Source organism: Hypanus sabinus, chromosome 2 (genome assembly GCF_030144855.1).
Source record: "Hypanus sabinus isolate sHypSab1 chromosome 2, sHypSab1.hap1, whole genome shotgun sequence".
In the NCBI taxonomy this organism is placed as follows: Eukaryota; Metazoa; Chordata; class Chondrichthyes; order Myliobatiformes; family Dasyatidae; genus Hypanus; species Hypanus sabinus.
Genome location: NC_082707.1, coordinates 23,688,866 through 23,694,865, shown reverse-complemented (window position 1 = coordinate 23,694,865; position 6,000 = coordinate 23,688,866). Strand labels below are relative to the sequence as shown.

At 39.7% G+C, this 6,000-nt stretch overlaps 1 protein-coding gene across 2 annotated transcripts in view; it reads left to right on the top strand.

Moving 5' to 3' along the window:
- The first annotated feature begins 1,078 nt into the window (after positions 1-1,078).
- Positions 1,079-6,000, top strand: part of agtr1a (angiotensin II receptor, type 1a) — a 41,760-nt gene continuing 36,838 nt past the window's right edge. The window contains exon 1 of one of the 2 annotated variants that reach the window (XM_059993412.1): positions 1,079-1,619. The gene's annotated coding sequence lies outside the window, so the exon portion shown is untranslated. The remainder of the gene's footprint in view (positions 1,620-6,000) is intronic. The other variant, XM_059993427.1, reaches the window with a different exon arrangement.

Here is a 6,000-nt window from a genome sequence, read left to right as displayed (position 1 = left end):
ATGCAAGCTCAGTCCTTCTGCTCATTCAGTCAGAGACTGGCAAAGTTCTAGGCATGAAGGGAACAAGGGAATGTCATGGTAGTGCAGTAAAATCTCTTTGAAGTGGAAGATCAGCCATGTTAGTAACTAGTGGAGCAGGCTTGAATACAGTGGGTACAGGCCCAGAGCCATCAAACACTAGGTTGTGTTGGTTGTTAACCAAATGATAACCAAATAACCACTGTATATTTTGATGTACATTTGCTAAATAAATGAATCTGAATCTGATTGAGGCATGAACACTTTTCAAGGAGATCTACATTATCCAGGACAAAGAAACCCAATGAATTGGCATCACATTAAACCCCCTTAGCACTCATTCCCTCTACCATAGGAGCACAGTGAATGAAATGTGTACCAACAGCAAAATGCCATGCAGGTTGTTTTGACAACATTGTTCAACCCTTTGTCTTATATTACCAAGGAGAACGAGGACTGTAGGCACATGGGAACATCACCACTTGCAGGTTCACCTTCATGTCACACTTCACCCTGACCTGGACAAACTTCATTGTCGCCTGGTCTAAATACCCCACCAAAAACACTGTGGGAGCATCTTCACAAGAATGAATGCAGAAAGTTCAAGAAGTTGACTCACCTCCACCACCTGACAGGCCATTGGGAATGGGCTATAAACGTTGATCTTGCCAATGACGCACAGATCCCAAAAGTGAACTGAAGACTAACATTCATATCTTTGAGGACCTTTCTCAAGTCATCTCTCCCTCAGCACCAGTAGCATTACACTGATATGTATTTAACTATGTTGTATATGTATTTTATGCCAACTTGTACATCTATTGGATTACATTTTATCTTCTAATATTATTTTTTGTACTGTATGTGAAATATGTACTGTGTTTTGTACCTTGGTCCCAGTGTATGTTGTTTTGTTTAGCTGTATAAATGTGTGTGCCTGAATGACAATAAACTTCAACTTAAACTCAATTTCACCAGGTTAAAAGGTGCAACTATATGGAAGTGGTCTTATTACAAGAAAGTAAAAAATGAATAATATTAATTATAAAATATTCAAGATTTATCAAATTAATAAGATTACTTCAATATGTAATTGCCATTACATTATTATGCAAAATAAACATAGAAACTGGGTGCAGTTGAAAACAATCGGTAACTAAATAGTTAAGGTAGATTATTTCTAGAGTGCATAAGACCCTGGTTTGTGCTTATTTCCGTGACCAACTAGAACTTAATTAGTGACGCAGAAGATGATTATAAGCAAACAAGGAACAAGAGTCACAGTGCAGATCACTAGAGCTCAAAGCTTTACAGCAAATAGAAAAAAAACAGACAGCAATAAACGTCCCTCAGGAAATTGGGCTGTAAATCTCTCACAGCTTCCAAGAGGCAGTTTCAAATTCTGTCGCTCGTAGTTCAGCAAGGAGAAGCTCATCCTGACCAGCATCTGAGAGCATCCAAATCTCCCCAAGTGGATGTCAGACTGAGCAGAAAACCTGCCATTCTTCAGGGCACCTGCCCACAGAAATGCCTACACCCTGCTCAGGCAAAAGAGTTGGCACCCAGTCAGACTGAGAACCCCAGCACTGGCCGAACAACAGGTAAGCAGGTCATTGTTCTTCATTTGAAGGACCCTTGGTTTTATTTACCCATTGACCTTATAGAGAAGCTGCCAGAGTGAGTGTCAGTAACATTATCCCTTTTTTCCTGGTTCCTTTTCATATTTTTCTGCTACATTTGATTTTGGTGGAAATCTGTGCCCTCTCTGCTCAAGTCAAGTCAAATTTAGAGTCATTTAAGTATATAATTGTATATAACATATATAACCACATAATATATAGAAACAAGACAACGTTTCTCTGAACCAGGGTGTTGCAATGTTGACCATATAGAGTTGTGTAAAGTTATGAGCTTGAGTGGCAGAGGTAGGGTGGATGCACACAGTCCTTTGCCCAGGGAAATAGAATCAAAAGCTGTAGGACATAGATTTAAATGGGAGGAGAAAGACTTACAGGCAATCTAAGGAGCAAATTCTTTATGCAGAAGATACATGAAGAGGTTAAGAGGAATTTTTTTAGCCAGAGAGTAGTAAATCCGTGGATATATTTAAAGCGGAAGTTGATAGTTTTCTGATTGGTCAGGGCATCAAAGGATATGGCAAGAAGGCAGGTTGATACAGTTGAGTGGGATCCAGGATCAGCCATGATGGAATGGTGGAGCAGACTCAATGGGCTGAATGGCCTAATTCTCCTCCTATGTCTTATGGTCTAATGGGAATGAGCTGCCTGAGAAACTGAGTGAAGCAGTCACAATTACAACATTTAAAAGGCACTAGTACAGCTACAGGCTCATGATTTGGTAAGGGAAGTGGGACTAACTGGTTAGCATGAGCAAGTTGTACCAAATGGCCTGTTTCCATGCTGAATTGCCTCATGGCTTTACTAAGTTACTTTTGTTCAGGCTTAACCTTCATTGATCTATTGTGTGTACAGATTGGCTGAATATGAATGAATTACTGTCACACCTGTTTGAGGATCTCTAAGTTTTATTTATTAAAGTTATATTTTTGTACTTATCTTTAATTATTATTACTGGAGTGTGTACAATGAAGAATAGATTAATAGTTAAAATGCCAAAGATAAAATAAGTACAATCACTAAAGAAAATTAAGGTACATTTCTAGAATATCTTCCTCACTGTACTAAAGCCACAAAGGGTTGCAGTGTGGTGCCTTCCATAAACCAGCAAACTGTATCACTCATTTGAGAGAACTTAGACCATAAGATATAGGAACAGAATTACACTGCTCAGCCGATTGTATCTGCTCTGCCATTTGATCGTGGCTGATTTATTTTCCCTCTCAAACCCATTCTCCTGCTTCCCCCCCCCATAACTTTTGACACCCTGACTAATTAAGAACCTTCGCCCACCGCTATAAATATATCCAAAGACTTGGTCTCCACGGCCATTTGAGGCATTGAGTTCCAGATTCACAATCCTCTGACTAAAGAAATTCTTCCCCATCTCAATTCTAAAGGGACACCCCTCTATTCTGAGGCTGTGCCCTCTGATTCTAAACTCTCCCAGAGAGGTCCTTGTCTCTCATAGAAAGGAAACGTCCTCCTCACGTCCACTCTAACTAGGCCTTTCAATATTTAGGTTTCAATGAGATCACCCCTCATTCTTCTAAACATGAGCGAGTGCGGGCTCTGAGCCGTCAAAAAATGCTCTAGGAATAGATAGAGGCAAGATGCTGAGAATAATTCTCCACCCACCTGGGTCAGACTTCCGTTAAAAGATAGCATCTCTCTAGCCATGTAGTAGACGGTAATTTTCGTACTGCTCTGGAGCGTCAGCTTAGGTTTTACCACTGCAGAAGGAATGAATGAGAAATTAAATTTCCTGTCCCAGAGTCAAGATAGCACCCTGGCTAAACCACAGCTGATAAATCTGTTGTGTGCATAACTCAGTAGTATACTGTAATTATAATCAGAAGCACGGAAAAGCACAAACGGTGAGTTTTCACTTTTCACACTGTGTCTAGACAGTTGTACAGGCATTCTTGAAATAAGAATCTCAGGATGTGAATTGGACACAGGTAAAAATGGCATGTCAGAAATTGTAGAAATTCTCAAAAAGGCTAACTTCCCTTCACCAGAGCTGATTGTAAAACATCGACTGTATAGGGTTCCCAAACTTGGCAAGGTCATCAAAGGACAAGAACAAGAACAGCATGACATCTTTATAGAGGAAGTGTACCCAGGATTTTAAACTAACTTACGTCAATGGTTTGAGAGTCAGTGGGCTTTAGCACAAGCACGTCATACTCCTTGGGGTGATTTTCTTCCATGTCCTCTACCAGAACAAGTGCTATATTTCCCTTAAGGTTTAAGGCTTTGTGAATACATTTAATGCTTTTTGACTGTTTACAGAAAAATATCATTGACATATGTGAAAGGAAAATCCTGTAAGAATAAGTCTTGTAAAAATCTAACAAAAAAAGTCTGCTAAAAAACCTTCAGTAAACTCCACAGTCTACAGACTCACCTTCAAGGACTCTACAACTCATGTTCTCAGTATTATTTACTTTTTTAAAATTTATTTTTGGTACAATTTGTGTTTTTTTGCACATTAGATACTTGTCAGTCTTTGTTATGTACAGTTTTCATCAGTTCTATTGTATTTCTTTATTTTCCTGTTAATGCTTGCAAGAAAATTAATCTCAGGGTACGATATGGTGACATATGTGTACTTTACTTTCAACTTTGAAATAGTGACTATTTAAAAACACTATTAGACATATATTAGATTAATACAGTAATAACTTTCAAAGAACAAAAATGCCTCTCACTTAAGAAGGACACTTAGATTGCCAAATTGACAGCCTCCATTGTGTAAGTATTACCAAAGTATTATCGCTTAGAGTGCTAATCTAAAATTCACCATCACAAACAACAAGATATTTCCCAAGTAAGTCTTTCAGAGTGTCATATTAATATAGTGGGTTAGCATAATGCTTTATGGGGCATCTGTAAGATGGGGGTTCAATTCCCACCGCGGTCTGTAAGGAGTTGGTATATTGTCCCCGTGACTGTGTGGCTTTTCTCCAGGTGCTCTGGTTTCCTCCCACATTTCAAAGGGGTACAGGTTATGGTTAATAAATTGTGGCATGCTATCTTGGTGCTGGAGGCATGCTGGCGTTTGCAGCAGCTCACCTCAGCCTGTGTTGGTCATTGACGCAAAGCAATGCTTTTCACTGTACGTTTCGATGTACATGTGATGAATAAAGCCAAGATTAATATTAATCATTTTATTGTTATTCTGGTTGATGAATATCAGCAAGGATGCATGAGAACAATCCTATGAAATATCCTTGTGGGATCTTTGAGATTTAGCTCAGAAAAGACAGAGTCTCTGTTTAATTTTCCACCTAGAGCAGAGCAGCAATTTCCCTCACTATTGCAGTAACATGGCAGCCTTGATCTTGTGCCCATGCCACAAAATCCCTGAATCACATGAAGACTCAGATTTTGATGGAGGCTATTCAGCCACTTTAGCTCAATGAGAGAGATAGTTCTAGTCTGCCACCCTCTCCCTGGGGCCCCAAAAGTTCCTTTAAGGTACTTACCCAGCAGCCATTTTAACACCATGATTTAATCTATCTTCACTTTACACCTGTACATAAAATCATCTCTTCATATCACTCTGGGTTCCTTACCCAGCCAATTTCATTCTTAAGTGCCAGGAAGAATGTGGTTCACCTGCCTCAGTGATTATCGTCTAGAAGCACTTTGTTCCACTGTGATGAAGTGTTTTGAGAGGTTGTTGATGAAATATAATAAGCAACTTGGATACGCTCCAACAGATCCAAGGCTGATGCCATCTCATTGACTCTTCACTCAACCCTGGAACATCTGGACAGCAAAGATAGATACATCTGAATGCTCCTTATCTACTACAGCTCAGCATTCAATACCATCATTCCCTCAAAATTAATCAAGAAACTTCAAGACCTTGGCCTCAATACCCCTTTGTACAATTGGATCCTTGATTTCCTCACTTGCAGACCCCAGTCAGCTTGGATTGGCAACTACATCTCCTCCATAATCTCCAAAAACAAGGCTGCATGCTTAGCCCCCTTCTCTACTCACTTTACACTTATGACTGTGCAGCTAAGCACAGCTCCAATGCCATATTTAAGTTTGTTGATGATGCTATTGCTGTTGGCCAAATCAAAGGTGGTGACAAATCAGCACACAGGAGAGAGATTGAAAAGCTGGTGCCATAGCAACCACCTCCCAGTCAATGTCACCCAAGACCTCTGGTTTCCTCCTCTTAAAGTCAATAATCAGCCCCTTGGTCCTGAAAGGGTCAGAAATATTAAATTCCTAAGGTCTATTCATTTCAGAAAAACTGCCCTGGACAAAGCACTACAGCTCCTCTACTTCCTTGTAAAGATGTTGGCAAACTTCTATAGATCTG